General features: G+C 44.9%; 1 protein-coding gene across 1 annotated transcript in view; it reads right to left on the bottom strand.

The window, feature by feature from the left end:
• LOC146760284 (receptor-type tyrosine-protein phosphatase T-like) overlaps positions 1-11,294 on the bottom strand; it is a 224,586-nt gene extending 213,292 nt beyond the window's left edge. Inside the window, exons 1-2 of the mRNA XM_085550794.1 lie at positions 9,959-11,294; positions 8,404-8,943 (exon numbers count right to left, since the gene is read on the bottom strand). The gene's annotated coding sequence lies outside the window, so the exon portion shown is untranslated. The remainder of the gene's footprint in view (positions 1-8,403; positions 8,944-9,958) is intronic.
• Between the last annotated feature and the right edge of the window lie 1,456 nt (positions 11,295-12,750).

The following is a 12,750-nucleotide window of genomic DNA, read 5'->3' on the forward strand; positions in this document are numbered from 1 at the left end:
GATGCCTGGTAGCTGAGACATCTTCAATGATATATTTTCCCATTAGTCACACATAAGAGTTTAATACAGCTGGACAAACTTTTCTTTACAGGGGAGGTATGAATCTAAGAATGCTCATTTGAAGTTTTTAAAAAAATTTTTTTTTTTTTAAATTTTTTCGTTGCTTATGACTGAATTTAGGTGATAAACCAGATATCCTGAGATGTTAATATTTCTTAAATGTAATAAATAAAATTGAAGCATATGTTTGTGTCAGTCTCTTTCCTTTCTGTAGTGGGTTTGTGTGGTTGGGTGTGTTTGTGGGATGGGCAGTAAGCTGCATAGGTATGTATGCATGGAAGTGTAAGTGTGCATAAGTCATAGGGTGTTTGTCTTGGGATAAAAATGCATTTTGCCAGGTGTGGATTTCAGGGGCAGGGGTGGATTTCATCTAAAAGTCAGAGGAAATGTCACTGTCTTAGGATAGATGGCTCTTGCAAGGTCGGGTACTCAGAAAATCCAAATTCATCCCAGTGCATGTTGTAAGTATCAGCTGTGAACTTTGACAACCAGACCTCAAGCAATAACCCACACCTTTATGTAAGGCTGCAGTGAGAGGTTTGATACAGGGAAAATCCGGTCTAAAAGCAGTGATGCATTGGCACAGGCTGCTGGGGAAGTGCTGTGGCACTGAGGGAAGTGGCCTTCATGATTCTGAGAGGAGCCACAGCAACCTCCCGCATCACTGTGGGGCAGGGCCCGTCCCCCTGAGCCGCCATGGCCGTCCGCCATTTTCCTCCTGCAAGGACTGCGCCCATAGCAACCCTGCTGCGGTGTGGGGGAAGGACTGGAAGAAGAGGAGAACGCGGCTGCAGCCCTATTCCGGCCAGTGAGACCGCTCCGCCCGCGGCCTTATCCCCACGTCCTCCCCTGACGGCCGGGCCGGGCTGTGCTGCTCCTTGTCCCGCTTCCCCCCATCGGCCGTGAGGGGGACGCCCGCGGGGCGGCTGTGCCCGCGCTTTCCGGCTCTCCTCAGTTGTTTTGCCCATTAGTTAACTTCATATTTCGTATTGGGCCCACCTAAAATACCCCAGACTAATCGATATTTGCCAAACACGTGGAGAAAGGTGGCATAACCCCCACGGGCACTGCCGGGATGGGGTTATAACCCCACACAGGGCTCAGGACCTCGGTCTTTGCCCACTGTGTGGTTTTGTGCCTCATCCCCTTCAACTGCTGCCAAAAAGCACCACAATGGCTTATTTTTGTGTGTTATGGAGATGTAGGGAAAACCTAACACTGTCTCCTTCCCTCAGGCTGAGTAATTTCTTGGGTGAATTCTGGCTAAGTACCATTGTAACACTTACTCTCTTATCTACTTCTTTCTACAGGGCAACTAGGGAACAAGCATTTGATAACAAAGTGCACTGAAGTTATGGAAAATATCACTTGCTCTCAAAACTGGTTGTGTTTTGTAGGGAGTTTGTGTTAACAGCTGTTCATTAAACTCCAGTCCCAGCTGTGCTCGTGGTGCCTGAGCCATGGGGCTGCAGCTTGGCACCCACCTGCACACAGCTGTAGTTCATTGCCCCTTCTGGAAGAAAAAAGAGAGCAAAATTGTTCTGGATTAAAAAACAGTAAATATTACCTTGAACCCATTGCACTGGTACGTGGTGTTAAGCACATTTGTGCTCTGGCAAGCAGTCTGGTTGGCTAGATATGCTTCTGATGTCAGCCTGCATCACCGTGCTGAAGTCTGTAACCCTCACCTGGCATCGTGAGAAGTCTCTCCCTTGGGGGAAAATCAGGTCCTAGTGATGCTTTGTTTAAAAAACACAACACCAGAATGCTGCATGTACTTAAGTTCTATTTAAAAACATGGACCCCAGGAGGTCCCTTCCAACATGAGCTGTTCTGAGTTGCAGCTGGTGTTGGTTCATGCACTGTTTTGCTGCCTCTGTGCAGGGCAGTGGTACAGCCTGGCGCTGGGGGGAGTGAAGTGATGGTACACCAGGGTGTGATACAACACTCAGCTTTGCTTAATGAAACAGTTTAACCCCCTCTTTTCCTCTCTGTGGCAGTGCTGAATCTGGCCAAGCATTACTTTCATGCTACAGACTACATGGGAACAGGTATAAGTACTGGTAAACAACGTCAGCTGTTTTCATCATAATTTCTGCTTTTATGTACGCCAGGCACCTTTGAGCAGCAACTCATTGATATGCTTTAACATTTTTGATCTCACATTTATAACTATTTGAACTGTTGCCTCAATTTCTTCTCCACGGGCAGGAAAACTGAGGCTCTAATAACTTAAGACCAATATTTCTGTGTATGCTTGACTTGCAGAACAACAACCTGCCTCTTCAAGACTTCATAGAGCCTGAAATTTAATCAAAGAGTGTTGGTGCGTTTTGGTTCCAGAATGATGACTACTCCAGAAGGTGATTATCAATTGTTTTGGCTTACTCATATGCTTAGCTATCTCAAGTTAGCCACCCCAGCCATTAAAACTACTTACATCACTTATTTTTATTGGCAAATATAGGCAAAATGCCAAAATGTTGCAAGACGATTTAGATATCCAGCTCCCATTGTTTACAGTTACAGTGTCAAACAGTAACTAGGCCTGAAGGAAAATACAGACTATTTGATCCCATGGCCTGGTGATGGTTTTGTTTTTTTTTTGGACCACGCTGTGTCTACATTCAGAGTTTGATTCTGAGCCACTGAAGTCCACGAAAACACTATTGACTTTGGTGGGAGAAAAATACTAGGTTTCTAACAAAGTAACCTGTGCCAGAGCAGTGCTATGGGTATAGCAGCAGAACAGAGCAGGATGACTAACACATTGTATAAAGCATTGCTTTTATGTAGCAGCTTTAACTGATAGGTTCAGCTCAGTCAAGAGCATCTGCATGACCTTATGTCCTATTAGCAAGGTTTGCCTACTTAGCGAAGGGCCCTTGGTGTGCCGTGTCCTTGGGTGGCAGTAAGGAGTGTGGCCATGCAGAGCCCCTGAGGAGCAATGGCTGAACACCTGAAGGAGTGATTGATGAAACAGTTTAGGAAGAGAGCCAGCATTGGGTTGGACTTGATCCAGCATCTGTATACATAGATGGAGTTTCTCTGCTGTCCTGTTCTTTATCTGTGGCTGGAGGGGACGTGGCTCTTTCAGGTTCTTGAATATTGGTTTGCTTCTGGGAAACACAAAGGGCTAAAGACTTGTGCTGATACAAGTTACACTCTCAGAGGTTACACTATTGTCTGGTTCTTATAAACTGTCACCCTGATGCTTATTTGATTCATCACTTCTTTCATCTCTCTGAAATGTGACTGAGCTGGCTAATGCTTTTATTATCCCTCACTAGATGTCAGGAAGAAGCAAACTTACACCAGTGTACATGAGGCAGTGAAAGCTGGTGATGTAGAACAGCTTGCATTAATGATAAAACGTGGAGCCTCTATCGACGAGGTGGATTTAGTCCACAAGTTCACACCATTGCACTGTGCTGCACACTCTGGAAGCCTGGAGGTAAAATCATAAAATCATAGAATAACCTGGGTTGAAAAGGACCACAATGATCATCCAGTTTCAACCACCTGCAGGGTTGGCAACAACCAGACCAGGCTGCCCAGAGTCACATCCAGCCTGGCCTTGAATGCCTGCAGGGATGGGGCATCCACAGCCTCCTTGGGCAACCTGTCACCACCCTCTGTGTGAAAAACTTCCCTCTAATCTCTAACCTAAACCTCCCCTGTCTCAGTTTAAATTCATCCCCCCTTGTCCTAAAAATATCTACCCTTGAAAACAGCCATTCCTCCCCTGTTTATGTTAGTGTTTGGACACAGCAAGGTTTTATGGGTTAACGTTTTCCTCTGGGGAGAGGCTGAACACAACATTGCTAGCTTTGATCAAGCTAGATCTATAATCTCTGCCTGCTCTTTTTTTCTGATTTAAGGTATTCACTAAGGAAAGATGTGCAGTTTGTTCGGACTACATTTTACCTTTCTGAAGCCCCAGGCAGTTTATGTAATCAGTGTCCTCAGATTTTACAAAATCAGAGCTTTTCTAACACCAAACAAGGTGTGCCTTCTGGTCTCCCCTTCTAGCCTCATTACCTTCTTTTGTCCTTGTGTTTTCCCCTTCACTCAGAACACTTGGAAAATCCATAAGGATATGTTTAATATTCTGAAAGTGACTGAGCCAAGCGAGAAGTGACACAAAAATGTTTGTTCATTTCCCAGTGTTCTGTCCCATGCCTCATTCTCTACAGAAACAGTTCAAATACAGTTCATTTTCATAAGCAAGAACACTGACTGTTGATGCAGAAATGATTTGATTTCCAGAAGGACTGAGCTGCTGCATTCAGCACAACATTCACCTTCCTGTTACAGCCTCCTTGTGCAATGTTTATAGCGATCTTACTTTGAAACAGCAAGGCTGTAAATAACCGTATAAAAAATGAAGTCCCAAAGGAAAGAGAGCTGGAGACTAGCCTAAAAGAAGACAGTAAATAGTAATGATGTGTAACAAAAAGCTTTAACTAGTTTTGTAGTTTATTATTTTCTTAATTGTTCTTTAAGCTTTCCATGGAAAGCAATAACACCTGCTGAAAAAAAGGTGAATAAAGTTAAAATAATCTGTGATGGGTGAGAGGAGAGATGGGATTACATATACTCAAGAAAGCCTAATAAATGAACTGAGGCTTTACTTTTGATTCATGGCATCTTTCCTGCTGTTCATTTTAGCTGGACTTCAAATGAGCATCTTTGCACCATTTTTCCCCAGTGTTTTTACCTCATGCCACATGAACGCTCTCACAGTCTGCATTTTAAGTATGGAATTGTAAGATAAAGAAGGCACACTGCAAGTCATTGCAATTAGTAGGTTGGTTGTGCTTTTTGTGCCCTTGGATGAAGCCTTGAGACCATGTCATTTCCTAACACTGTTTGAAATGTAACATCTACTGCTGATTTATAGTTAGCATTTGCCTCAGATGAGTTATAAGAATTGTTATGGAATAAGAGTTTATTAAATGAATAAGAGCTTGTTTTTGGTTGCGCAGTGCCTTCACTGGTTGCTCTGGCATGGAGCTGATGTGACACGTGTGACAGTCAGAGGCTGGACAGCAGCTCACCTTGCGGCAATCCGTGGGCAGGATGCTTGCATGCAGGTATGTAGAGATATTCACTCTCCAGCAAAAGGAAGGCAGGCCTTTGGTTTGGACACTTCCTTATGAAGATCAGTGGAAGTGCTCCTACTGGAGCTGGCTCTGTGTCTTTACAGCTGAAACCAAGTCACTGGTAAAATGACTGCACTCGTTTGTTCCCTCTGTGCTATCAGATTTATCAGAGGAACCCAGCTGACCATCTCAAGTCACCCTGTGAGACAGTGTTTGCTCTTTCAGCCTGTGAGCTTTGCATTTCTTGTAGGCTTTGTTAATAAATGGAGCAAACCTAGAAGCTCGAGATGACCGCGGGTGCACTCCATCACACCTGGCTGCAGCCCATGGGCAGTCGTACACATTGCAAACCATACTGCGAAGTGGAGCGGTGAGAGCCTTCTACCTGCAATTCCCTAATGCAGAGCCAGAGTCTGGTATCCTTTTCCATACCAAACCCCTCACTAACTGAGGTTTGGGACTATAGATTAACCTCTGTTGGTACATTCTCATTGGTGACGCTGTGAATTTATTTGTAGTGTAAATTTGCATTTTTTTAATCGTAAGATGTTAAAAAAATCCAGTTGTGTATTATATAACGACTAACATGGTGGTAGATGTCTGAAAACACAACTTTTATGTGTGTTTTATTTCAATGAAGCCACGAACCTGTGAGAAATACGTCTTATGCCGCTTTCGTGGCTTGAATTTGGAGAAATATTTGATTTTGTTTAAATAAAGTAGCACAATGAACTGTTGATACTTATTTATGGAATGTCTCGTGTCTAAGCTTCATAAACAAACTAACCTGCAGCTTTCGTTTTAGAATGTAAACGCAGCAGACAGGAATGACTGGAAGCCTGTTCATTATGCTGCTTTTCATGGTGGCTTGGGCTGTTTGCAGCTTCTTGTTAGATGGGGAGCATGCATAGGTGATGTGGATACTGATGGAAACCTTCCAGGTATGTCAGGAATAATCATTTGGTTTTTCAGCCCTTGTTGTGGATGTGATAACTCTAGCACATCATATATAAAACACACAAGCAGCATTGATAGGATGATAATGGTTTGGTAAGACAGAAGGGAACAACTTAAAAATAAAAAAGGAGATTAAATGGTAGGAATAAATTCTTTCTAAATTCAAGACTAAAAGGTAAAAGCAGAAGTGAAAGGGAAAAGCAAGAATGAAAGGGAAAAGCAAGACTGAAAGGGAAAAGAAGCAGTGAAAGAGAAGAGCAGCAGTGAAAGAGAAGAGCAGCAGTGAAAGAGAAGAGCAGCAGCGAAAGGCAAAAGCAGCAGTGAAAGGGAAATACAGCAGTGAAAGGGAAAAGCAAGACTGAAAGGGAAAAGCAAGACTGAAAGGGAAAAGCAGCAGTGAAAGAGAAGAGCAGCAGTGAAAGAGAAGAGCAGCAGTGAAAGGGAAAATCAGAGGTGAAAGGGAAAATCAGAGGTGAAAGGGAAAATCAGAGGTGAAAGGGAAGAGCAGCAGTGAAAGGGAAAAGTAAGACTAAAAGGGAAAAGCAGCAGTAAAAGGGAAAATCAGAGGTGAAAGGGAAAATCAGAGGTGAAAGGGAAGAGCAGCAGTGAAAGGGAAAAGTAAGACTAAAAGGGAAAAGCAGCAGTAAAAGGGAAAAGTAAGACTAAAAGGGAAAAGCAGCAGTGAAAGGGAAAATAAGCAGTGAAAGGGAAAATCAGCAGTGCAAGAGAAAATCAGAAATGAAAGGGAAAAGCAAAACAAAAAGGTAAAATCAGCAGTGAATGGGAAAATCAGCAGTTAAAGGGAAAATCAGCAGTGAAAGGGAAAATCAGCAGTGAAAGGGAAAATCAGCAGTGAAAGGGAAAAGCAGCAGTGAAAGTGAAGAGCAGCAGTGAAAGGGAAAAGCAGCAGGGAAAGGGAAAAGCAGCAGGGAAAGGGAAAAGCAGCAGGGAAAGGGAAAAGCAGCAGGGAAAGGGAAAAGCAGCAGGGAAAGGGAAAAGCAGCAGGGAAAGGGAAAAGCAGCAGGGAAAGGGAAATTCAGCAGTGAATGGGAAAATCAGCAGTGAAAGGTAAAATCAGCAGTGAAAGGTAAAATCAGGAGTTAAAGGGAAAATCAGACGTGAATGGGAAAATCAACAGTGAAAGGGAAAATCAGCAGTGAAAGGGAAAAGCAGAAATGAAAGGGAAAATCAGCAGTGAAAGGGAAAAGCAAGACTAAATGGGAAAAGAAAGACTAAAACGGAAAAGCAGCAGTGAAAGGGAGAAGCAGCACTGAAAGGGAAAAGCAGAAATGAAAGGGAAAAGCAGCAGTGAAAGGGAAAATCAGCAGTGAAAGGGAAGAGCAGCAGTGAAAGGGATGAGCAGCAGTGAAAGGGAAGAGCAGCAGTGAAAGGGATGAGCAGCAGTGAAAGGGAAAAGAAAGACTAAAACGGAAAAGCAGCAGTGAAAGGGAGAAGCAGCACTGAAAGGGAAAAGCAAGATTAAAAGGGAAAATCAGCAGTGAAAGGGAAAAGCAGCAGTGAAAGGGAAAAGCAGCAGTGAAAGGGAAAAGCAGCAGTGAAAGGGAAAAGCAAGACTAAAAGGGAAAAGCAGCAGTGAATGGGAAAGCAAGACTAAAAGGGAAAAGCAGCAGGGAAAGGGAAAAGCGGCAGGGAAAGGGAAAGGAGCACAGAAAAGCAGCACTGAAAGGGAAAAGGAACAAGAAAATGCAGCACTGAAAGGGAGAAGCAGAACTGATAAAGAAAAGGAGCCCTGAAACGGAAAAGGAGCCGTGAGAGGGGAAAAGGAGAACTGATAAAGAAAAGCAGCCCTGAAAAAGAAAATAAGCAAAGAAATGCAGCCCTGAAAGGAAAAAGCAGTCCTGAAAGTTAGAAGGAGCCCCGAAAGGGAATGGAACAGCATAAAGTAACACTGACAGGGAAAAGGAGTACATAAAGGGCAAAGGCAGCACTGAAAGAGAAAAGGAGCCCTGAAAGGGAAAAGCATCAAAGCAAGGGAAAAGAAGCACGGAAAGGTAAAAGGAACAAGCACAGGGAGCAGGCAGGTAGGCACAGCAAAGCAGCAAGCAAAGCCCAATCTCTCAGAGGGGGCCTGCTAACAGGAAGCCCAGCTATTGCCCTCCCAAAGAAACTCCACCATTTTGACAGCCAAAACAGAAACTACGGTTTCGGTTCTCATGACTCTTCCCTGCGCTCCCAAATAAATGGTTTCGTGACATCCTCTACCACACTGCAACTGCTCTGAATAATCAAAATTATATCATTCATGACATAAGAAACTCACTTTTGCCTGGTGGCAACGACAGTCCATTCCCATCCTGTCCCTCCATGTAATGAACATTGCATTTGGCCTTCTAACAGCCTCCTGGATGAATCCACCAAAAGCAAGGAAGCACCCTGCCCTTACTCTGAAGAGAGAAAGAAAGCAAGGTTCATGGAAACAGGCACACAAGGCTCGCAACAAGACACGGTGCTCCAGATCATGACAGAGATATGACTACCACAGTGCCAGAACATGATTTACCACTAAAGGAAACATCTGGGGGCACATTCACAACTTCAGCACAAGCTGTAATGGCTCAGCATATTTAGCTTTCTTATCGTTCAGCTGGAGATCGAGATACTCCGAAGTATCAGTCAGCAAGCACTCGGATGAGCCTGCCCTCTGGTTTTAACGATGACAGACATCATTACTGCCACCTCTGACACCTTACCAGGAGATGCTTCCATTTATTAGCCTGGTCTTGATTCCTTCCATCAGCAGCTGCTCCTAAACTGACCTCCATTCATACAGTGATACCACTGACTTCTAGCACGAGCTGACCTGCAAGACAGAGAAGAGAAAGCAGGATGGCAACAAACACTGACATAGCACGTTCAAATATTCTTGAACAGCCATAAAAGAGACAAAACAGGAGAGATACGCATCCGCAGCAACACCCAGGTTCATAAAGAAATGCAACTCCAGCCTGGCCTCAGCAGCCCTTATATATTTCTTACACATTTGATTAAGCCAACTGCAATTTGAACCAGGAGAATTCACAGTCTCTTGCAAATGTCACCGTAAAGCAGAATAGGACACAGCAAAAAAAAAAAAAAAAAAAAGAAAAAAAAAAAAAAAAGAAATATAAAGAAAAGAAGCAAGCCAAAAACCAGGGAATCAAAGTTTAAAAAACCACAGAAAACAAACAGAAAAAAAACACATACTATCTGTAACAGCAGAAAGACTAGCACAGTGTGAATATACTACAAAGGTAAGGAAAGAATGGCTCACCCACCACTGAGGATGGAAGTGCACAGAACAAACTCCACAGAGGAGAAACCATCAAAAAAAATTCCACCCAGGGGCAGTCAGCCTTCAAAAATGAGCTGTAAGAGAGGTGCAGCCAGGCTCCATCCCTTCCAGTCTCTCAGCTGCATTGGCCTCACCTGCACTAACCAGGGCTGACCAGGTCCCTTCCCTAGGTGATAATCAGTGGCTCAGACTGTGATTCAACAGTTCTCATACAGCGTATCTAAAGAAAAATAGCAAAGCATAGATGAAAAACACAACAACAAATAAACCATGAAGGATTTTAGGAAATAACACAGAATTAAAAAAAATAATAATAATAAAAGCAAAGAAAAAATAATAAATCAAACAAAAGAAAAAAACTAAGACAAGGAAAAACAGAAAAAAACTTATAAAAAAAGCAAAAAACAAAAAACAAAAAAAAAACAAAAAAAAAAACACGACATAGAAAACACCAAATAGGAAAGAAAACCATAGAACTGCAAAGGAAAAAAAATAACACAGCAAAGCAAAGCACAGATGATAAAAAACAACAAGGAAAACACACCTCCCTGACATGACATCTTGCCTCCTGAGCAGGTCACAGTGTCCCTCACTCAGATGTAGAGCAGGGAGGAAGATGAGACCCCACGTGTTCCTTGCTGCACACTCCCATCTAAAAGGTCCATATGCTCCTTGGGAAGCACAATGCCACCTGGGGAAAAGAGAAAGCAGGAACAGGACATGCAGGCGGCTTTCACCCAGCAGAAGGCCAGATCCTTCCATCTGTTATCCGCTCCTCTTTTTAGTCCTAATAGGGCCCCGAGGATACAGAAATAGCAGTGCTTAGCAGAAGGACTCGGAGAAGGACCGGTAGAAACTGTCAGGAGGACAACTGGCATCGTGTGGACACAAACAGGCTGTTGGTGCAAGGAAGGAAACAGCACCTGAGCATTTCACCAGACAGGTTCCCTCCTCTCTGTCTTCCTGCAAAGATACAAGGATAAAAACCTCATTTCCTCTGAGCAACAATTGGAAACAAGACCAGAAAATTATTCATTCAAAGGCACTTTTAGGAGATGTATAACAGAGTCCTTCCCAGTTACACGAGCTTACGCTGTGGCCTTTGGTGAAACAAGCTGCCTTTGTGGTCCTGAGGACTCCTTTTTGTCATCTGTTGGGCACAGCAAGAGAGCTTTTCTTGTACAAATCTATGCCCTGTGTACCTTTCTCCATCCCAAAACCTAGAGTTGCGGTGCAGACACTGGATGCTGACCAGAGCAGTAAAAGAACAGAAGAGGGGAAAAGCAGATACAGGTAAGACACCTAAAAGAAAGAAAAAGAGCAGAAGAGAAGGAAGGATACGGTTAAGAACAAAGGACAGAAGATGGAAAGTGCTATAGAGGATTGGACTGGACACGAGCAGATCAGAGCTACACCAAGGTGTGGCTTCTCCCTGTGTCCCTGTCCACCACTGGCAACATCCCCCAATGACAGGGATGATGCTGCTCCAGCAGCTGATGGGGTTGTGGTCTGGGGTTACGTTCTATGCAGAGCCTCCAGAACGTGCTACAGACCTCCAGTTCCCTGACACTTCTTTTTTTTCCAGGTGTCTGCACACAAGGAACAGGTGTTCTCTATGCCCTGCATGCTGGTAATTAGTGTGGGCAATTACTGTGTATGAACTGGGGGAGGGAAATTCAGGGGTGGGATAGTGAGGAGGAATTGGAGGGGGCTGGGAAATTGTTTGGGTGGGATTGTAGAGATCAGATATGACTGCTAGGATGGGGGATATTTGGTTGGAAATACTGTCATTTCTATTACTCATTGCTTTGTATGATAAGTTATTAAATGCTTTATGTTCCCTCTGCTACATCTCTGCTTGCAGTCATTTGTGCAATGACAAAGGTCCTCAGCTCTACATGCCCACCTCCAGGGCCGGATGGAGCACCACAGATGGCAGTGTTCCACAGCTGCCACCAGCAGCCCCAGCTCGTCCCTCCACACCTGAGGTGTGAGTGGCTGTGAGAGGAATGTCTCTATGGAAGTGCAGCTCATTCCTCCCCTCTGATGGGGGCAGAAGGCATCTGCATTTCCCTCATGGCTCTTATTTCCTGTGTTACTGTGGGAAATGAGCTGAGCCACTGTGCCTCCCTACTATGGCAAGCTCTGCAGCTCTGCCACTGTCTTTATACTCAGCTGTTCCTGTGTGTAAAGCTCCACACTTGGACCCTGCAGAGCCCAGAGGCCTCCTTGGCTGCTGTTACTCACCTGGACATTGAGGGTGCTGTGTCTCCAGTCTGTACCTGCTTCCAGGTGTCACTTGCAAGACACTGCGATTCCACCTGGTTGGAACTGCAGTCAACAAACACAAATGTGAAAGAAATAAGAAAGGATTCTTTCATTTCACAGGCTTTCATCTCCATTGAAAGATGTTCTGCTGTGCAGCACAGCTGGGAGCATTTCATATGTGCAAAAAAGGGGGATAGGCCCTGGCTGTGCCGGGCCCCCTTCCGGCCCAGGCCCCAAAGCAGCCCCGACTGTGCTGGGTTCCCCTCTCACCTGGGCCCTGCAGTGGCCTCAGCTGTGCCTGGTCCCCCTCTGCTCCGGGCCCTGAGCTGGCCCCAGCTGTGCCTGGTCCTCCTCCATCCTGGGCCCCAAGGCCCTGCCTCTGCCTGCTCCCCCTCTGCTCTGGGCCCTGAGCTGGCCCTAACTGTGCCAGGCCCCCCTCTGGCACAGGCCCTGCCTCAAGCCCCGCCCCCTGTGGGCAGCAGTGCTAGTGCCTGTTGGTTTTGCTCTCTTCCCTCTTCTTTCCCTGTTCTCTTCACAAATGCTTTCAGATCCCCCAGGATGACGTGCACTGACACTGCTGCCTTCTTCCTGCACAAGCTTTCTGGGCAGCTCAGCTTTTTCTACAGAGCAGCGTGCCTTTGGAAGTGCTTGGAGGATGTAAACTAACAGCAAGAGAACACTGAGCTCTTCTGGGTCTTTCTAGACATGGCAAAGGGACAGGAGAGAGTGCTCAGCCTCGAGTGGTTGCTTGTATGCAGAAATCACAGTTGTCAACATCTGTGCTGTTTTGCTGTAGGCAGTAGTGTGTGACAAGAAGCCTACAATTATCAATTTAGTGAACGTAATTAATTGTAACAGTTCCCCTTCCTTCTTCCCTTGACACTTGGGTTATGGAGTTCTCCTATGCTATGTGCCGGTGTAATACCTCTGAGCCACAGCACTGTTGCGTTTAGCAAAGCTCATGGCAACAGGCTTTGGCCAACCTCAGAGCTACGTAGATGATGAGAAGATATCCGATGATAGGAGAGAAAATGAACAAGCTCCAAGGTAAGTGTTGTTTTTTCCTTC

This window comes from Coturnix japonica, chromosome 6, assembly GCF_054131305.1.
Source record: "Coturnix japonica strain WE chromosome 6, WE-NBRP24, whole genome shotgun sequence".
Lineage (NCBI taxonomy): Eukaryota > Metazoa > Chordata > Aves > Galliformes > Phasianidae > Coturnix > Coturnix japonica.